Source organism: Paramormyrops kingsleyae, chromosome 1 (genome assembly GCF_048594095.1).
Source record: "Paramormyrops kingsleyae isolate MSU_618 chromosome 1, PKINGS_0.4, whole genome shotgun sequence".
Lineage (NCBI taxonomy): Eukaryota > Metazoa > Chordata > Actinopteri > Osteoglossiformes > Mormyridae > Paramormyrops > Paramormyrops kingsleyae.
Window position 1 is genome coordinate 60,158,138 of NC_132797.1, and position 21,807 is coordinate 60,179,944.

General features: G+C 42.8%; 2 long non-coding RNA genes across 2 annotated transcripts; both read right to left on the reverse strand.

Annotated features, from left to right (window-relative positions):
* Positions 1-16,540: 16,540 nt before the first annotated feature.
* LOC140578866 (uncharacterized) lies at positions 16,541-17,021 on the reverse strand. The gene is made up of 2 exons (XR_011983151.1): positions 16,953-17,021; positions 16,541-16,868 (listed from the first exon to the last, which is right to left on the reverse strand). It is a non-coding gene; the product is annotated as an uncharacterized lncRNA (long non-coding RNA).
* A 2,722-nt stretch (positions 17,022-19,743) lies between these two features.
* On the reverse strand, positions 19,744-21,431 carry LOC140578869 (uncharacterized). The gene is made up of 2 exons (XR_011983155.1): positions 20,947-21,431; positions 19,744-20,132 (listed from the first exon to the last, which is right to left on the reverse strand). It is a non-coding gene; the product is annotated as an uncharacterized lncRNA (long non-coding RNA).
* Between the last annotated feature and the right edge of the window lie 376 nt (positions 21,432-21,807).

Consider the following 21,807-nt stretch of genomic DNA (forward strand, 5'->3'; position numbering starts at 1 on the left):
CACAAACCAAGAAATATGTTTCTGTCCTCAAATTATTTTCTTGTAGCACTTTCCTCTGTCCCATACCTGACTGAAAGGGGTAATTATACAGCTCATTATGCAGGTCTTTGTCTTCTCTGGTGTGAACTACAGCATTATTCATGAGCATTCCCACCTCCTCGCATATGGCCTTTCTAAACAAAAAGTGTCTTAGAAAATTTAAATTAATGTATTGTTTTCTGTAAATGAGTGAGTGAGATGATTGTCACATCATTTTGAAGTAAAACCTCTACACTACAAGATCCAGGTCACAAAAGTCTTGTACACAAATGTCATGAATGTGTTTTGTGGTCTAATTTCAGTGACTTATTTTTTTGTTGTTTTCAATAATCACGCATAACTGTTTTTTTCTCCAATATAAAGACTTGTACATACATACTGCTCATATATTATTGTAACCCAGTTTCTGCTGAATACAATGTTATCAGACTTTAGACATTTATATGTTTATAAGTAACTGAAAAATGCACAAATGTCAGGACATGTCAGAATCTCTTCAGGGCTCCAAAACACCTTCAGACTCCTAAGGGTTAAAGACAGCGATCCGTGCTTTTGTGGGCGAAATGCATAGATCCTGGGAGCGGTTCATCTGTCATTTGCGCTATGCCCTGCTCCTCATGCTAGCACTGGCGATACTCCGGCGTTTCTTTTGTACGGCAGAAATTTGCACACTCCGCTCGACATTCTGCTAACTTCCGATGCCGGCCCAGCCCCACACAGCATGTAGGATTACAGGGACGGACTCGTAGCTGCTTTGGTGGTCGCTTATGCCCATGTACGAGACTGTCTTGCAGAGAGCCATGCCGTGCAGAAGAAGCAGTATGATAGGCATCGGCAGCACGTTACCTTTAGGATCAATGGGCCTCATTCACCAATATTTTCTTAAGAATTCTCTTAAATTTGTTCCTGTGAAATTTGTTATGAACAACCTACGTCGGATTCATGACATGTTCTTAAGTAGCAGAATTGTTCTCACCTTTGTTCTTAAGAATGGTGAATCCCACATCTTCGTAACTGAAAGCGCGTGCCAGTTTGTCCTAATTAGCATAGGGAAACGCCTTGCAATTTCCCATAAAAGGGCATGAGACTGTAGGGCCGTGTGCAAGGAATGGCGAAGAGGCGCGTAGGTTGTGAGCTGCTTGGCACTAAGAGGAATAAAAACTCCAGTAATGCTGAAATAGAAATATTAATACAGTAAAATCCCGTTATAGTGGACTCGCTTATAACGGAATATCATCTATAACGGACGAGGTCTGCTGGTCCTGGCCGTGCGCCTTTAAGAACTTGCAGAAAAAGTATCGGATATAGCGGACTCACATTTAATGGAATTTTGCTTATAACGGACAAACAATTTAGTCCCCAGTGCCGCTTTTAGCTGTAGTTTTGTTCGGCTATAATGGACATGCAGCTCCGCCGACAAGGCGCGTGGCATGCCCTGTGATATCCAGCGCAGAAACGTAGTCGGGATTATATTCGCATCTGCTGAGGCAAAATTGGATTACTACATGTACAATATAATAATTTATAATAATTTAACGGGGTGTGGCATGCAGGGTTTCCGCGGGTCTTAAAAAAGTCTTAAAAAGTCTTAAATCACTTTTCCGTGAATTAAGGCCTTGAAAAGGTCTTAAATCAGACCAGCAAGTCTTAAATTCATGTGATCATGGCATAAATTTTTGTGAGGGATTGTTTCCTCATGTGTTTTGATTTTAAAGAGAAGCGAATTTCTGTGCTACATGGCTTAGATCGCTCAATATTCATTGAACGGTAGATGGCGTTATGTGCTGCTTCATCTGTCAGTAACCCGAAGAAGAACTTGACAAGCATGCGCAGATGAACCCTTTCTTCTAAAGCGCGCTATTTAGACATGTAGTGCGATTGGAAGGCCGAAGAATACGTATATTCTTATGATTCTTATGATTATAATATAATATAATTCTTATGATTATAATATATTCGTATGAATTTCCCTACGATATTTTTTTTTTCCTTAAATTTTCTTTATTTGGTCTTAAAAAGGTCTTAAAAAAGTCTTAAATTTACTCTTAGAAAACCTGCAGAAACCCTGGGCATGAGTAAATGGTGCCCTGTAGTTGTGTTCAGGGCATACAGCAACTCTGCATACAATGGACTTTGGATATAACGGACTGTTTTGCCAAGTTCCTTGAAGTCCATTATAACTGGATCTTACTGTACAGGAGGTAAATGCAAATAGACACGTTATTTAGTAGCGTAACCAGTGGATATAAAGCCCCAAAGAAAGCTGATACATGGAAAGATATCACCTTCTCTGTGAACGCTGTGTGCCAAATAAATCTAAATGATCTTCAAACATGTGTTCCCTTCTCAGACCACGACTGGCAAGTTCTTCAAGAAGTAACAGAAATGCCATTTTGATATTTTTATAATCCACATGATCGCCGTTACTACCATGAAAATAATTTTTACACTTTAAAATTATTTTTTATATTTTACTTTTATAAATTATTCAAATACTTTCATTTTATGAACTGTAGAATGAACAAAACTGCTATAACCGATTATTTTGACCAAACTATCATTACTCAAATGTGCGTACGAATGGTCTTGAGTGTGCATGGATTCTGTTCTTAGCTAAGAAAACATTGATGAATGTCAGAATCTTTGTAAAAAAAAAAAAGTGCGTATGTGGGGTTTAAGAACAAATTTGTTCGTAAGAACGGTTGGTGAATGAGGCCCAATGTCCTTGTGAAAGTGCACAATCATAAGAACATAAGAACTATACAAATGAGAGGAGGCCAATCGGCCCATCGAGCTCGCTTGGGGAGAACTTAACTAATAGCTCAGAGCTGTTAAAATCTTATCTAGCTCTGATTTAAAGGCACCCAAGGATTCAGTTTGCACTATGTTATCAGGAAGACTATTCCATACTCTGACTACATGCTGTGTAAAGAAGTGCTTCCTTAAATCCAGTTTGAAATGTTCTCCCGCTAATTTCCACCTATGGCCACGAGTTCTTGTATTTGAACTAATGCTGAAGTAACTATTCAGTTGAACAGCATCCAAACCTGTTAGAATCTTATAGACCTGGATCATGTCCCCCCTCAGTCTCCTTTGCTTGAGGCTGAACAGATTTAGCTCAACTAACTTTTCCTCGTATGACATTCCTCTAAGACCAGGAATCATTCTTGTGGCCCTACGCTGCACCTTTTCTAAGGCCGCAATGTCCGTTTTAAGATATGGTGACCAAACCTGCACACAATATTCTAGGTGAGGTCTCACCAAGGAATTATATAATCTTAGCATTACCTCCCTTGACTTAAACTCCACACACCTGGAGATATACCCAAACATCCTATTGGCCTTTTTTATTGCTTCCCCGCACTGGCGAGAATGAGACATGGAAGCATCAACATACACACCAAGGTCTTTCTCATAATCAGCTACCTTTATTTCAGTAGGTCCCATAAAATACCTGTACTTTATATTTCTGCTCCCTACATGGAGTACCTTACATTTGTCTATGTTAAATTTCATCTGCCAGGTATTGGCCCAGTCACTAATTAAATCAAGATCCCGCTGTAGCTGCTGAGCCGCTAGCTCCCGAGCCTTGCTGATTGGGACAAATTGCCATTTGGGGAGGATGTAGCTGTCCCTGTCGACTCGACTGACACAAAAGCAACCACTGCGGTTTCGGACGGTGACTTTATCCCTGAACCTGACACAAGTGATGAACTTGGTGATATGCTTTTTTCTGTGGCACGAACCCCAGATGGTGAATTGGAGATGTCCGTACACCTAGACCACGTTGCAAGTCACACTCCTGACCAGGCCCTCTCCCCAGGCTGTCCACATTGTTATGGTCTGAGGTTAAGGAAGGTGCCCTGTATCACTGCTAGTAGGGAGGTGACACACTGGACTGACCCATTCCATGTCTGGAGACTAGACGTGGACTGATTGGATGGAGTAAGATTGATTGTTCTGTTCTTCTGTTGCTGGTTGCCCTGTGTTTCTTAAAGGAGAAAGAAAATGTTAGAGATGGAAGTCCCTACCCATATCACTCATGGGACGGGTCGCCTCAATAAAAATGATGGTGTTGCCAAGAATTAATTCATTATTTGCAATGATCCTGAGCAAAACATCACCTGACTGGTTTAGATCTCTGGACTCTGCCATCTCTAAATTCCTTTGGAAAAATAAACCCCCACGTATTAGCTTAAAAACGCTACAAAGGACAAAGGAGAACTAGATCTACCTAACTTTCACCTCTACTTCTCAGCCAACAGGCTTCAAAACATCTCAGGGTGGTTACAACATACCCCCTTAGATTAGCCTTAGCTAGACGTAGAACAGGCACTATGCAATAATATAGAGATTTTGGATCTACCATTCATTAGCTCAAACATCAAATGACACGAATGCTTCAAAAGCATCAGTATCAGCTCTTCTCTGACAGCATGATGGGAGTTTCTAAAAACAACTGAGTCTTCATTAATCCCATGCAAACGTACTCCCATCTGGAACAACCCTGACGTACTACTAAACAATAATATGATAAATTTCCCGGATTGGAGTTGTAAAGGTATTAAATACTTGGAACATACACTCACCTAAAGGATTATTAGGAACACCTGTTCAATTTCTCATTAATGCAATTATCTAATCAACCAATCACATGGCAGTTGCTTCAATGCATTTAGGGGTGTGGTCCTGGTCAAGACAATCTCCTGAACTCCAAACTGAATGTCAGAATGGGAAAGAAAGGTGATTTAAGCAATTTTGAGCATGGCATGGTTGTTGGTGCCAGACGGGCCGGTCTGAGTATTTCACAATCTGCTCAGTTACTGGGATTTTCACGCACAACCATTTCTAGGTTTTACAAAGAATGGTGTGCAAAGGGAAAAACATCCAGTATGCGGCAGTCCTGTTGGCGAAAATGCCTTGTTGATGCTAGAGGTCAGAGGAGAATGGGCCGACTGATTCAAGCTGATAGAAGAGCAACTTTGACTGAAATAACCACTCGTTACAACCGAGGTATGCAGCAAAGCATTTGTGAGGCCACAACATGCACAACCTTGAGGCAGATGGGCTACATCAGCAGAAGACCCCACCGGGTACCACTCATCTCCACTACAAATAGGAAAAAGAGGCTACAATTTGCACGAGCTCACCAAAATTGGACAGTTGAAGACTGGAAAAATGTTGCCTGGTCTGATGGGTCTCGATTTCTGGTGAGACATTCAAATGGTAGAGTCAGAATTTGGCGTAAACAGAATGAGAACATGGATCCATCATGCCTTGTTACCACTGTGCAGGCTGGTGGTGGTGGTGTAATGGTGTGGGGGATGTTTTCTTGGCACACTTTAGGCCCCTTAGTGCCAATTGGGCATCGTTTAAATGCCACGGCCTACCTGAGCATTGTTTCTGACCATGTCCATCCCTTTATGACCACCATGTACCCATCCTCTGATGGCTACTTCCAGCAGGATAATGCACCATGTCACAAAGCTCGAATCATTTCAAATTGGTTTCTTGAACATGACAATGAGTTCACTGTACTAAAATGGCCCCCACAGTCACCAGATCTCAACCCAATAGAGCATCTTTGGGATGTGGTGGAACGGGAGCTTCGTGCCCTGGATGTGCATCCAACTGCAAGATGCTATCCTATCAATATGGGCCAACATTTCTAAAGAATGCTTTCAGCACCTTGTTGAATCAATGCCACGTAGAATTAAGGCAGTTCTGAAGGCGAAAGGGGGTCAAACACCGTATTAGTATGGTGTTCCTAATAATCTTTTAGGTGAGTGTATATGTACATTACATATTATTATGTTTCCCATATCCTTAGCCCGACATCAATATATTATATATATTTACAAAGTGTGTTTTAATATGTTTACATGTGTTTAAACCCACTGTGCAAAGTGACGTCGGAATGACGTCTTTTATATGTCGTTTTTGGACGTCCAATTTTGGTCCACTGAAGAGGTTGTTTTGTAACGCCAGGCGACGTCTTTTTTTTGACGTCTAATGAACGTCTAGCGTTGACGTCCATGGGATCTCCGTGTATGGGCTATTTATAGTCCAAATGTGGTCGCTGTGGCCGTCTTTTCAACGTCAAACTTAGACTCATTTTAGACATTGTTTTTATACTGTTTCTATAGGCTCTGTAGTCCCATGTTATCAGAGGGTGCAGGACATATTTTCTATAGGCCACCAGTTAATTTTTCAGTAGCTTTGTTTACACCTTTGTATGTGTCTCCAGTTATCTGTGGCTGAGACAATCAAATGAAGTTATTGGAAAATGGTCTGGAACAGTATGCCACCTTCTGAAATGAGACTAGCTCATATTCCAATAACATAATTTGACTGTCTCGGATAACTGGAGACGCATACAAAGTTGTAATGCATTTCCAGTTCAAACTACCTGTTTAGCCAAAAAGCTACAGGAAAATCAACTGGTTCAGAAAACATGTCCTCCACCCTCTGGAAACATGGGTAACAGTTATACACATAGGTTTACAAATAAATCACAATGCAATACCCCCATTTAAACCTTTATTAAAAAATAATATTACTACTACTAATAATAATAAAACAAACAGGGCTGCTGGTTGTCATCCAAAACATTGTGAAGCTCTGAAATGTGTCTATATACCTGACCTAATACACTTTGTGACCCCTGGCCTTTAGTCCTTAAACCAAGCCAGACACAGTTCAACACCATTGACACATAACATTGGTAATAAAGGAAGACATCAGGGCACAAAGTCTTAAGTGGAAAGGAGGCCTATAAATTTAACTGATTTGGGAAAAGTGTGTGTGTGAGAGACACGCAGAGTGACAGTTGTCATCTGAACAGAGAACTTGGAACTGAGGCATCATCATCATGGCACCAGTTGAAAGACATTCTAGAGATCCTACAACTTAAAACTGCTACAGGCTGCTCTGCACTACTCAGTTTTCACATGGTTTTCAGAACAAACATGGGGTAAAACAATTCTGGTTCAAAGTCCTGTAGGCTGGGACTTATCAATCCTGAGTGAATACTCCACCTATGGAGTAAGATCGCTGTCAAAAATAACTCGTAAAAATGTATGTCAAATGTACGTTTCACAAGCGTAAATTACGCTTGCGCCTCTGAAAATTACGCTTGCTTCTGAAATTTACGCTTGCGCTTCTGAAAATTACGAGTGGATTCTCAAGCCTGAACAACCTGTCAAAAAACGTCATTGGACGTACAAGGCATTCTCTATCGAGGAAGAAACAATCGATTTTTGTTACTACGCATGTGCCGCAAAGCTGGAAAGATGGAGAACCAACCCAACCCGCCGAATTCACAGGTATTTCTATTAGTTTACTTGTTGTTGCACAACACTTTTTCTCGGTGTACATGCAGAATGTAACAAAATTAAGGTAAAGTATGTTATACTTTATTTGTACTAATTATAGTTAGTTATTATTTATTATAATATTGTAATGACCATTATGGCATCCTGTTCTTTTGCGAGTTTGGTGTCGGCTGCGGCCGTACAGGGTACATTAAAGTGCTCCTTTGAGTTACGCATGTTGTCTGGTCATTACAATATTATAATAAATAATAACCAACTATAATCTATTCTAATTTTCAGAAGCGCAAGCGTAAATTTCAGAAGCAAGCGTAATTTTCAGAAGCAAGCGTAATTTTCAGAGGCGCAAGCGTAATTTACGCTTGTGAAACGTACATTTGACGTACATTTTTACGAGTTATTTTTGACAGCGATCTTACTCCATATCCACCTCCATGTCTTTGAGGTGCATGCTTGAGGTGCTCTGAAACATGCATCTTGATGTACTCTTCAGTGGCGGCCTCATCAAATTTCAAGACTCCTTCTGCAAAAGCAGAAAAAGACAAAAACTTATGTTAATTTAATGAATGATAAGTCACTGAGAGTAACATCATTCAACCTCGAATCCTCCGTGAACCCCGTCTACGGACTCTAGCTAGTTAGCCATGAGCTAGAACTCCTTGTCATGCTGCTAACTAGCTTTCGACCTATCCTGTTGGCAACCCTAATAGTCATACGAATTCACAATTTACAAGATACAAATAGTTTACATTTACATTAAATGACATGATCTCTCGTGGACAGTCAAAATACCATTGAAACTGAACCAAGAGTGCTGTACAGTACATAGCAGTAAGCTAAGGCAAAACAAAAAAATCTGTGCCGTTAATACATGCTAACTTCTGTAACCACAGCAGTTTTGGGAATTTAAGACAAAAACGCTAAACTAGCTAACACTGTACGTACAAACGGACATAGAATTTACTAGGCTGACCAAGCTTACCTTCGGTTTACAGGAAAACGATGGGTGGACTCAATATAGGGATTTAGGTAGTGAACTTGGGAAGCAGGCTGAAAAGCCGTGCGGCCGTTTCCATTGCCTTGAACATGCCGAATCGCGCCAAAATGTCTGGCTTGTTGCCTCAGCCAATCAGAGTGGCGTTGACTGTTTGAATCTTTTGGTTGGTCCTTGACCTTCTGCTGTGGCCGTCATTGCCTCTCTTGAGCGTCAACCGGGAATGGCTGTTATGGCGTCACTTTTAAGGGTAGATATAGGCAGGGCTGCAGATAACTGGTGCGCAAGTATGCATTCACCTTTAAAAGCGATATGTGCGGCAATCGATTGCTGTGACAGTGCAAATGCGTACGTATTTTATGTGCATTTGCGGTGATATGACAAGAAATAATCGTGCATTTTAACCTGTATATGCTAATTCGTACTTCATTTGTGGTATAGACGGACCAAATGCACATAAAATACGTACGCATTTGCACTGTCAAAGCAATTGATTGCCGCACATATCGCTTTTAAAGGTGAATGCGTACTTGCGCACCAGTTTATCTGCAGCCCTGGATATATTTTCAGAACTCTAATTCCCACAAATTCCATTTCCTAATAAATAATCAGATATATGGATAAATACATATATGCATAAACAAATAAATTGATTAATTGAAATAAATAAACCAGTTAAAGAAAAACAGGAACAAAAAACCCCCGTACTGAATAAATCAATATGCTAAAACATAATAAATCATGTTTGTTGATAAATAATCTGTATTCACATTATAATGTTGATAACAGCAATGTTGATATTTGTAAATAAAACTATATTTCCTGCACCTGTCATAGTCGTCCACATGACGTCCAAAAGAATTACGTTTAAATGTTGAATGTCATATTGACGTACAAGCTGGGTCATGGATGGACGTTCAAATTGTGGACCTATTTTGGACGTTGTATAGATGTCCAGAATTGGTCATGGACTGACGGACCCAATATAGACATGATCTGCACGTCTATCCGATGTCCAATGTTTAGTGGGAAGCATGTGGGAGTGGTATTTTAAGGCTTAAAGTATATATAAAAAATTATTTATATGGTAATTATATATATATATATATAGTATTTATGTGTGTGTATGTGTGAATAAAGAGTAAAATGGATTTAAAAATAGCACAATTCTGTGTTAAAATCATATCAAAACTGTGATTGTTAAATGCTGGATGGGGGAAAAAAGAACACGACATCAGGAATCAAATGTTTATTTTTTTCAGATGAGATAGCCTAAAAAAAACTAAACAAAACAAACCAATAAAACATTGTGATATAATATAAAACCTCTAACTGTGCCTGATTTTTAGCTGTACATTTACTAAAATTCTTTCGGCGGAGAAGCAGCACAGATGCCATGAGATCGGGTGAACGAGGGTTTATTAGAAGGGAGACAAAACAGGAACATCAAAGAAACGCAAGACGGACGTCAATGACAGGACTAGGGGAACATACTTTGGCGCGGTCTTACATACATTGGACTAATGAAAACTGGAAACAGCTGATAAACTCCTGTGGAATCCCCGTGTTTAACGAGGGGGCGTGGTACACGGGAGGAGCGGATGAGCGGGGCATGACATACTGCACTTTTAATCAGATTTTTTAGGATTTCTAAGCAATTTTTAAAAGCTTTTTTCATTTCCATTTTGCTTTTTTTGTCTTGGTTTAACTTTTTAAAATCTTGTTTTTATAAAGCACATTAAATAACCGCTGTGTATTATTATAATAAACTTGTCTTGCCTTGCCATAAGAAGACCGACAAACGTTCTCCTCAAGACCACAAGAACAACTAAAAACTATATACTAGAAACTAAGACACTCATAAGATAACTCCATGAAAGGCTCTGTAAAACTAGAAATGTGTTTACTGTAAGACAACGTATGCTAACTGGCTTAACACTTAAAAAAATAATTTTGCAGCCATACTCTTTTGTGCGCTTTCAATCGACAGTCTCAGAAATCAGCTACCACGCCTTGAATCCCTGATGTAATTTCCTGTTTTAATTACAAAACGAGCAGAAAATTGCGAAGCGCGCACGGATTTCAGAAGCGAGCAGAAAACTAAGAAGCGCGCGAGAAACGGTGAATCGAGCGCGAGGCTGCGAGAAGCGAGCGCGAAACGGTGAATCGAGCGCGAGGCTGCGAGAAGCGAGCGCTCTTATCTGCGTTCCAAAGGCTCAGTGCGCGCTCGTAGTGTCTGTTTTGCTCGGTTTATCTACGCCTCTGCGCTCTTGTATATTTGGCAGTGATCTCACTCCATAGAAACATGAGTGTGCTACGCGAACACGCGGAGGCCAGAGCAAAACGTGAGCAAGTTTTATATGGTTGTAGCATATCAAGTCTATAAAGTAAATAAAAGTATAAAAGCCTATAATTTGGTAATCAAATAAAGTAGTTTGTCATTCAAATTAGGTCTAATAGGATTTTTTAAATTCACGTAACGCTGTCAGTGAAATTTTATTTTATAGAGAGAGATGCAGCAGCAGCATCAACAGGAAATAACTGAGGAATTTAAAACGTGGATGCGCTTAGCCTGTATATTCTTTAGGCTATTAAGCCCACTGATTCCTTTATTTTTAAGCCTAGTTTGTGTGGAATGCCATTGCCAAACCTGTCTGTTGTTGCCTATATGTTGTTTAAAAATAAATATTTTCTGTTCTGAGTGCCGTTGCTCACATTTCTTTATGATATAAGGCATCGGTTTAAGTTTACATTTGTTAGGCATGCAGATTATTTGTCCCTCTTTTAATTGGAGCGAGCGTGGAGCGATTTGACTGGAACGAGAGGAAATCTTAGTGGAGCGAGGAGCGATGTTGAGTGGAGCGACTTAGTGTGAATTAGAGCGGAGAAGCGGGCGGAGCCAACAGCCTCGTGAGCGAGGAGCGGAACTTCTCACTGCTCCACTCTGCTCACATGCTCTGTGTCGCAGTGAAAAGGTATGTTACAGTGAGTGGCATCCCCCGTTCTGGTACAACTGGTGCAATACATAAGTTAATACACAGGAGACCCCGTCAATCGCCTTTTGTGTTTGCAGACCTCTTAAACAGATATGACCCACACAGTCACCAAAGATTGATGCACGCTCAAGCTGGACACACTGAAAAAAAGAAGTTTGTGGTGTAGTAAAATTTATTAAATTAACTGTTTAATTTCTACATTGTAAAATTAAGATTCAGTGAGAACTAGAATTTCTGAAGTAAAATTTTGAATATGTACACATTTCATTCACTTAAGTGAACTGTATGCAAATAATAAGCTTTACTATATATATTTTCATACTGTTTAATTATTTTATTGTCACTGTAAATAAACACAGAAATACTAAGTAAACTGTAATCTTAAAAAAGAATACCGCATTTGAATCGGCACATGCGCAATTTTGACATCCAAATACGCATGTGAGGATTCAAACGCGGTGTGCGGTTTAGATACTCGCGTTTTCATCACAAATCTGAAGTTTGGTGGTCGAATCTGCTGGAAGGAGTAGTGTGCCTGGAAAATCTCCTGCTTAAGTTATTACCTTTTATTTTAGAATAATATTTGTGCCCGTCTGCATTTTGATGGTTTCAACATAGTTGCCAAAAAGAGATTACATCATCAAAAGCAATGCGGTGGAAAAGTGGTTAATGTGTAGCCGCGTTTTTGCGGAAAGTCGTCCGGTAATTTAGCTCGTGATGATTTAAATATGTGCTGCTAAACATACTGTAAATTTTGCTAGGCTGGTGTATGCCGACTATATTAAACATGGTGCGGCCGTTCCTGCTTTTGTTAAAACTAATCGGTGCAGCGAGTAGTTCTAACTGTTGGACATAACCTGTACGTAAAGTCATCGTTTTTAAACAACGTCGTACCAGATATAAAAAATATTTGCAAAATATTTTTCATTACTTTTACAGTGTGTTGGATTTAAGGGGATTTATCAGAAAACGAATCTAAATTTCCATCCATCCATCCATCCATTTACTTCCGCTTATCCGAGGTCGGGTCGCGGGGGCAGCAGTCTCAGCAGGGAAGCCCAGACTTCCCTCTCCCCGGCCACTTCCTCCAGCTCCTCTGGGGGGATCCCGAGGCGTTCCCAGGCCAGCCGAGAGACATAGTCCCTCCAGTGTGTCCTGGGTCTTCCCCGGGGCCTCCTCCCAGTGGGACATGCCCGGAACACCTCACCAGGGAGGCGTCCAGGAGCCATCCTAAGCAGATGCCCGAGCCACCTCATCTGGCTCCTCTCAATGCGGAGGAGCAGCGGCTCTACTCTGAGTCTCTCCTGAATGACTGAGCTCCTCACCCTATCTCTAAGGGAGAGTCCAGCCACCCTGCGGAGAAAACTCATTTCGGCCGCTTGCACTCACGATCTCGTTCTTTTAGTCACTACCCACAGTACCATAGGTGAAGGTAGGAACGTAGATCGACTGGTAAATCGAGAGCTTTGCCTTTTGGCTCAGCTCCTTCTTCACCACGACAGACCGATACAGCGCCCGCATCACTGCTGATGCCGCACCGATCCGCCTGTCGATCTCCTGCTCCATCCTTCCCTCACTCGTGAACAAGACCCCGAGATACTTAAACTCCTCCACTTGGGGAAGGACCTCCTCCCCGACCTGGAGAGAGCACTCCACCCTTTTCCGGCTGAGGACCATGGTCTCGGATTTGGAGGTGCTGATTTTCATTCCAGCCGCTTCACACTCGGCTGCGAACTGTTCCAGTGAGAGCCGAAGGTCACGGTCTGATGAGGCCAACAGAACCACATCATCTGCAAAAAGCAGAGACCTAATCCTGAGGTCACCAAACTGGACACCCTCAACGCCCTGGCTGCGCCTAGAAATTCTGTCCATAAAGGTTATGAACAGAATTGGTGATAAAGGGCAGCCCTGGCGGAGTCCAACCCTCACCGGGAACGAGTCCGACTTACTGCCGGCAATGCGGACCAAGCTCTGACACCAGTCGTACAAGGACCGAACAGCCCTTATAAGGCAGTCCGGCACCCCGTACTCCCAGAGCACTCCCCACAGGACTCCCCGAGGGACACGGTCGAATGCCTTCTCCAAGTCCACAAAGCACATGTAGACTGGTTGGGCAAACTCCCACGCACCCTCCAGGACCCTGCCGAGAGTATAGAGCTGGTCCACTGTTCCACGGCCAGGGCAAAAACCACACTGCTCCTCCTGAATCCAAGGTTCGACTATCCGATGGACCCTCCTCTCCAGCACCCCTGAATAGACCTTACCAGGGAGGCTGAGGAGTATGATCCCCCTATAGTTGGAACACACCCTCCGGTCTCCCTTCTTAAAGATGGGGTCCACCACCTCGGTCTGCCAATCCAGAGGCACCGCCCCCGATGTCCACGCAATGCCGCAGATGCGTGTCAACCAAGACAGCCCCGCAACATCCAGAGCCTTGAGGAACTCCGGGCGGATCTCATCCACCCCCGGGGCCCGGCCACTGAGGAGCTTTTTAACCACCTCAGCAACCTCTGCCCAAGAGATAGGTAAGTCCACCCCCAAGTCCCCAGACTCTGCTTCATCATTGGAAGGCGTGTCGGTGGGATTAAGGAGGTCTTCGAAGTATTCCTTCCACCGACCCACAACGTCCCGAGCTGAGGTCAGCAGCGCAACATCCCCACCAGTTGATGCTGCACTGCTTTCCCACCCTGAAACGCCGGATGGTGGACCAGAATCTCCTCAAAGCTGTCCGGAAGTCATTCTCCATGGCCTCGCCAAACTCCTCCCATACCCGAGTTTTTGCCTCAGCAACCGCCAAAGCCGCGTTCCGCTTAGCCTGCCGGTACTCATCAGCTGCTTCCGGAGTCCCAGAGGCCATAAGGGCCCGATAGGACTCCTTCTTCAGCTTGACGGCATCCCTCACCACCGGTGTCCACCAGCGGGTTCGGGAATTGCCGCCACGACAAGCACCGACCACCTTACGGCCACAGCTCCGGTCAGCTGCCTCCACAATGGAGGCGCGGAACATGGCCCATTCGGACTCGATGTCCCCTGCCTCCCCCGGAACATGGGAGAAGTTCTGCCGGAGGTAGGAGTTGAAACTCCCTCTGACAGGGGATTCCGCCAGACGTTCCCAACAGACCCTCACTATATGCTTGGGCCTGCCAGGCCTGGCCGGCTTCCTCCCCCACCAGCGGAGCCAACCCACCACCAGGTAGTGATCAGTTGACAGCTCCGCCAATTTCTTCACCCGAGTATCCAAGACATGCAGCCGCAAGTCCGATGACACGACTACAAAGTCGATCATCAAACTGCGGCCTAGGGTGTCCTGGTGCCAAGTGCATATATGAACACCCTTATGCCTGAACATGGTGTTCATTATGGACAATCCGTGACGAGCACAGAAGTCCAACAACAGAACACCACTCGAGTTCAGATCGGGGGGGCCATTCCTCCCAATCACGCCACTCCAGGTCTCACTGTCATTGCCCACGTGGGCATTGAAGTCCCCCAGCAGAACAAGAGAGTCTCCAACACCCCTTCCAAGGACTCCAAAAAGGGTGGGTATACTGAACTGCCATTTGGCGCATAAGCACAAACAACAGTAAGGACCCGTCCCCCCATTCGAAGGTGAAGGGAGGCTACCCTCTCGTCTACTGTGGTAAACCCCAATGTACAGGCACCCAGCCAAGGAGCAATAAGTATGCCCACCCCAGCTCGGCGCCTCTCCCTGTGAGCAACTCCAGAGTGGAAGAGGGTCCAACCCCCTTCAAAGGAGACTGGTTCCAGAGCCCAAGCCGTGCGTCGAGGTAAGCCCGACTACAGAGGGAGCCACGTCAAATAGCCGCCTGGAGCGTGACTGGTCCATGGCAGAACCATGCGAGGTCAATGCACGATCCGTGCACGGAATGTGATCCCCCGCGATGACGCAGTAAACGAAGCCCCGCCCCATAAACGCCCCATGCGCTTTCTAAAAAGATGGTTGCAATGCTGTATAATCCCGCCAGGTGGAGCATTGACTGGCACAGTTAACTGCACCGTATCTTTAATATACAGTACAGTACAGGCAGTTCTTTTATTGCAAACATAGTTTCATAGATAGATGACGTGGTAAAAAAACAACAACAAACTGATTAATAAAACAGATTTGTTAAATCACTCAATACACAACCCATGATGATTATGCTATTTATTATTAAATAATGAATTAATAAAACTACAGTAGTTAGTGAAGTATTTTTCAAGACATGCTTAATGATCCTTAAAGACACGGTAACGTCTGTAATTTATCTACAGTATACCGATCATTGTAGGTATGGAATACAAATGCGGGCTATGTACAGTATTTTACAATACGGTGTATTTTACCTAGTTCCATTTAGTATACTGATAAATACTATTTTGCTGCAAAGTTATGCTCAAAATGTAACTTCTGCTTGGGTTTGTTTTCGTTATATTTTTGATGATGTTTTCGCTGATGTTTTTTTTTTACTTATAGTCAAAAATTGGCATTACAAAGGTAATTAATCTGTCTCTTCTGCCACATCTATTCACAGTTGTGATAAGTGATTAATGCCCCATCAGATTTTTTGATGGGGGAGCATTATGCATGGTTAAATGACAAAAGAAATACTGATCTGTATGGGCAGACATTTGTTCCAGATTGCATGCGCCATTAACACTGGCATTCCTGAGGTCTACGAAATTTTTCGGAACCTTTGGTGGACCACCCCTCACTCCCCACACAATATTTATAATTAGAATTATAATCGAATGAATGTGATATGGAGACACATGAACACACATGCAAAAGTAAGTTTTTTGCTGCGTAATATATTTGGCTGATGGGAAACTGAAATCGCAATTGCCGAATCACGAGAGATGGGGTTGAATTGTATTTCAAATTAAGATATTCCTTAGACCACACTGTTAGAAAAACGTCTCTGTGCTGACTCAAGGTTGAAACCGTGAAACTCGCTTCATTTACAAAACAATAAGTGTTGATCGGCGCTGACGAGGCTGCGAGCAGCTTGTGTGGGGAGTGAGAGGCGGGGGCTCCTTGTGAGGGAGCTTGATTTTTTCAGGGATGCTACTGTTAAACATGGTTTATTTGTCCAAGGTTGCTAGAGCCTGATTTACTCCTACCAATATAAATTATTTCAATTAAACCCATTTGTCTCAATCACAAATTAAGCCAACGCTGTATGAAAAATGAAGTTTTATTCAAAAAATATAGCTACACTGAAATGAAATGAAAACAATGAAAATGAAAACAAACATCAAGTCCTAGTATAGCCAGCCCGTGACTGTTCAGGGTCAACTTTACGTGGACTTCTCAGTCGTTCGTTGATCTTATTTCTGATCCGGAACCAGTGGTCCGCTGTGAGATCCGGAAATCTCCGCATGACAGTCTCCTGCACCTTGTCTTTTAAATTGTTGGGCAATTTGGCTTTGCCGTTTGTCCCACCCCAGTTTACCTGCTTTGCCCAACTCTGGTAGGCTTCAAATGGGCAGAGCGCCAAAAACACACTGGCCGCATATATATCTGGGCGACGCTCTCCTCGCTGGAGACACTCTTTATAAAATGTCTCCTCCCTTTCAGCAGTCAGAGGCCTGAGAGGCACATCTGGAAGCTGCGTGCCTTTCTTCAGGTTAAGGCTGAGATGGCGGGCTGGGGTGGAGGAAACGATGGTGACATGCTCAGTTCAGCGTTGCCCTGGTCAGAGTCCGGAGACCCAAATAGGCGACGTCCACAAGAGGAGTGTGGGGAGGGAGAGGTGAGCTGCCGCCGCATTGGAGGAATGGAGGTTCTGTCTTTTTCCAGCTGTTCCAGTCTCTGGGTCACATTCTCCAGCTGCGTCTTTAGGGCCGCACACCCCTCACACGGTCCCACTACCTCGGGTTGGGCCAGCCGTCGTTCGATTTTTGCCAGTCGACTTCGGAGGTCCCCGATCTCAGCAACTAGTGGATTCTTTGGTGATCCCAAGTAAACTAGCGGCGACGAGAGAACGCTAGCCTGCAAAAAAAGATATTATTTAACTATGCTATTCAAAAATATTTAATATTTTCTGAATTATATTTTATACATTATGAAACCAAAGCATAATACTGTACACAATATTAGAGCTTAACATATCTGAACTCACACCCATTATATATTTCATAATGTATTTTAATATACTGTAATATGCAGTACATTAATTCAACTTACCGCTCTCTTTTTCACCATTCTTACTTTTCCTCTCGTGGTGGGAGTTGCAGGTGTCCTCTGCTTTACCTTTTTGGTTGCTGAGGACGGCATCAGTGTCCAGAGAAACATGAATCAGTCACACATTATGACACCAAAGCATAATACTGTACACAATATTAGGGCTTACGGTAACATACAGTATCTCAACTCACACCCAAAAAAAGGGAACAACTTGCTTACCATAGCTGAAACACGTTGTGGTCTCTGTGTCTTGTAGAATGTCGCCGCTTCCATTCTTGTCAGAATTATGGAGTCGATGTAATTCTCTCAAAAAACTTGAGCGCTATTTATTTGTTACCTGGATTGCGATACTGACCAAATACAGCAGAATCCAATTGGTTAGCAACCTGTAAATATTTTAGCCAACCAGAATGAGATGCGCCCATTTGTGCGCTATTAAATTTTGCGCAGATCAACCACTGCGATTATTCACCTTTTTAACGACTGTATTGTGTTGTGAAGATGCCGCACATCACTCAACTGTGCTCACAACAAATTCGTCAAATGCGGGCCTGTGGAAAATCAGCACAGCAGATACAGCAGCATTTTGCAGGATTGGGGATTAAGGTTTCGCTTCGTGTTGTGCGATATCACTACAAGGAGAGACATCCTCGACGTTCTTATCCAAAGACACTACACCAGTAAGTAATAAAAAGAATGAGCAAATACTGAACAAGTGTGTGATACTGTTATTCATAGAACAAGTTATGTTTGTTTTTGTCTAATGGTTATCTCTGATTTCTGTAGCAATATCCTGAAGGCTATTGACGACATGACCCTGGCTAATGATGAGATGACCGCCCGGCAAGTGCAGCAGAAAGTTTTCAAAGACTTCGGCGTTCATCTGAGTATCACCAGTGTTCGCCGAGCTCGCAGAAAACTTGGGTGGACGTTTGGAATGACTCGTTTCACCCCAATGATGAGAGACCGCAGTAAGGAGGCACGGCTAAACCAAGCTCTTCAGTGGATGGAGTCGGGGGAGATATGGGGTGATGTATTGTTTACAGACGAAACAACAGTAGCTCTGGAGCACTATGCCCGACAGAGTTTCCGAAAAAAGGGACATTTGGCTTGCAAACCACGGCCTAAACATCCATTGAAGGTCCATGTCTGGGGAATGATTTCAAGATATGGAGCAGGGCCTATTGTAATTTTTGAAGGAATTATGGACAGACAGTTTTTTGAAGATTCCATAATCAAAGCAACTGCAGGACCATATATAAGAAAATATTTTGGACCGCATCATCGCTTCTTCCAGGATAACGATCCAAAGCACACTGCTGCTGCATCATGCATTGCGGCAGAGGGAATCAACTGGGTGAAGACTCCGCCAGAATCACCGGATTTGAACCCTATCGAGCTTGTCTGGCACTCGATGAAAGACTTCATCCGAAAGGAGGCAAAGCCGGGTACAAAAGAAGAGCTCATTCATGCCATTGAGGCTTTTTGGGAGACAAAAGTCACACAAGACTTCTGCAGTACATTAATCACCGGACTTCATAATGTACTGAGAATGATAGTGAAAAACAATGGGGGGCACAGTGGAAAATGAACTGATGAAGAAATGTAATCCCTACCAGCGCACATACTGTACTGTACACTATAGCTATGTTTGTAAACATGGCTTATTTAAGATGCACTGTTTTGTGGACATGGCAGTTTTGTAATGGTCAGCAAAATAAACACTGTCTACACTGTTTGCGCCGTAATATATTTGGCTGACGGTGGGAAAACTGAAATCGCAATTGCCGAATCACGAGAAATGGGGATTGAACTGTATTTCAAATTACTGTACGATATATTACAACCTGTATTTCATGATTCCTCAGATCACACTCTTAGAAAAACGTCTTTGTGCTCACTCGAGGTTGAAACCGTGAAACTCGCTTCATTTGCAAAACAATAAGTGTTGATCGGCGCTGAGGAGGCTGCGAGCAGCTTGTGTGGGGAGGGGGGGTTCCTTGTGAGGAGAGCTTGATTTTTTCAGGGATGCTAGTGTTAAACATGGTTCCCAAATTTGGCGTTTATAACGATTCAGACAGACTGAATTTAAGAATGTCTCCCATTTTCTGCCCATTGAAGTAGTTGGTTCAAGTAAATGTTTTTTTTTCTTCAATACCCCAACAAAATCCCCAACAATTAAAACACGCAAACATGACTTAAAAATTTATTCTTCCAAAAATAGTCAGAGTTAAAACAGTAATTTGTCTAAAACATACAATACAGTACATGTTGCATTTTGCTTAAAGGTCATTAAAATACCCGGATAACACCATCTGCTGATTAGTCTCTATCTGGTTCTTTTATACTAAAATATTATTTTTTAAAAAACTATCAAAGATGCAACAGTTTAAGTCTTTGTTTCCACCAAACTGTCAGACGTTTTGCAATTCTATGTTCAGAATATAGATCTGACCAAACATCATTCTAGATCTGTTGCACTGTGACGTCATTCCAGCTCCCTCAACAGCTTGTTCAGGCTCCTCCAGTAGCTCCAAAAGGCCAGCCGTCACCCGTCTGACCCAAGCCTCCATAGCGGAGCTCTGCTTAAAGAGAACAGGAGAATTTAGTGAAGAAAAAGATACTGTAAATATCTAGTTAAGATAAAAAAAGAAAATATACTAATAAACCTATGTAACACAGAGTGTGTAAAATACTGTTTTGGGAAATCTGGAATGTAAATAAACTGCCTGCGCTAATGTTAACCATTGAACTTTGTTAACAGTAGCCACTGACTGTTTGTATTATCGTCTGCATTAAAATAACTGAGAATTTACTTAATGCGCTTTTTATACAAATAAGTTAAGCGATATAACATTCATACTGTATATGAGCAGTATATACACTGTACTGTACAGTATGCGTTGCAAAACTACCATGCAAAAAATGGGAAAAATATAAACCTGGTTATGAGCGTTTAGCTCGCTAGCTCCTGTACAGCTATCCTTATCTTCTGTCCCTCATGAACTACATCACATTATATTCCAGTCACAGAAATAACCTGCAGATTAACTCTTACCCAAAGAATAAATAAATGCATTTTCAGAGAGCACAAACACATTTACTGTATGTTTCTCGAGTAGTGCAGTTTTTGTAATAGGGACATTAATAGTATTTTCGAAGCTTTAGCGTCTTTTTGAGGAAAAGAGGAGTGACATTGTATTGTTAGTTTGTGACACTGACAGTAAGCTGTAATGTTAACTCCAGACTTGGTAAACAGATCATTAAGTTATCTAAAGTCACATCTGACCGCTGCTGTTGCTGCCAGTGATTTTCGAAACGGCCAATAAAAAACTAAACTGGGAAGTAACCTGTAAACTACCCCAAACAAATTTTATAAAATAAAACACCACTTACCGCGAATAGTCCATTAAGCCGCGATCTTCATTTCTGTAGTGCAGTTTGATAGCGTCAGTTCGGCGGGGGTGGGGTGGTTAAAATCACGTGATTGCAACTCAGCGCAGCTAGATTGCTGGCTTGTGTTAACATGTTCTTGAGAACGAAGCTCCATCTAGTGGTGGCACCAGGTAAATGAATAAATAGGCGTGTTTACTGTGAAATCTTGACACGCCTATCTGGCTTGAGAGGGAGGGGGGACTACGCCGTCCATAGGGCAGCCGTACGCCATTCGCACGCCATTCACACGGCCGCGGCTATTTGACGTGGCTCCCTCTGTATATTTAGTCGGAACCTCACAGCCTTGCGCACCAATCTAAATTTCATAATCAGAATATATATACTGTACTGTACATCCATCAATCCATCCATTGTCCAACCCGCTTATCGTACTGGGTTGTGGGGGGTCCGGAGCCTATCCCAGAAGCAATGGGCACAAGGCAGGGAACAACCCTGGATGGGGGGCCAGCCCATCGCAGGGTACACTCACACACCATTCACTCACACATGCACACCTAAGGGCAATTTAGCAACGCCAATTAGCCTCAGCATGTCTTTGGACTGTGGGGGCAAACCCGGAGGTACCCTCATGACGACACGGGGAGAACATGCAAACTCCACACACATGTGACCCAGGTGGAGACCCGAACCCAGGTCCCAGAGGTGCGAGGCAACAGTGCTAACCACTGCACCACCATGCCGCCCCCTGTACTGTACAATAACCTGGAATTAAGAATCGTGTGTCTTTTTTAAGCTTAGAATGAGCCATTCATATCCTCATAACGAGCGGGTTCTGTTACCCAAAGTCCACCATGTTCCTAC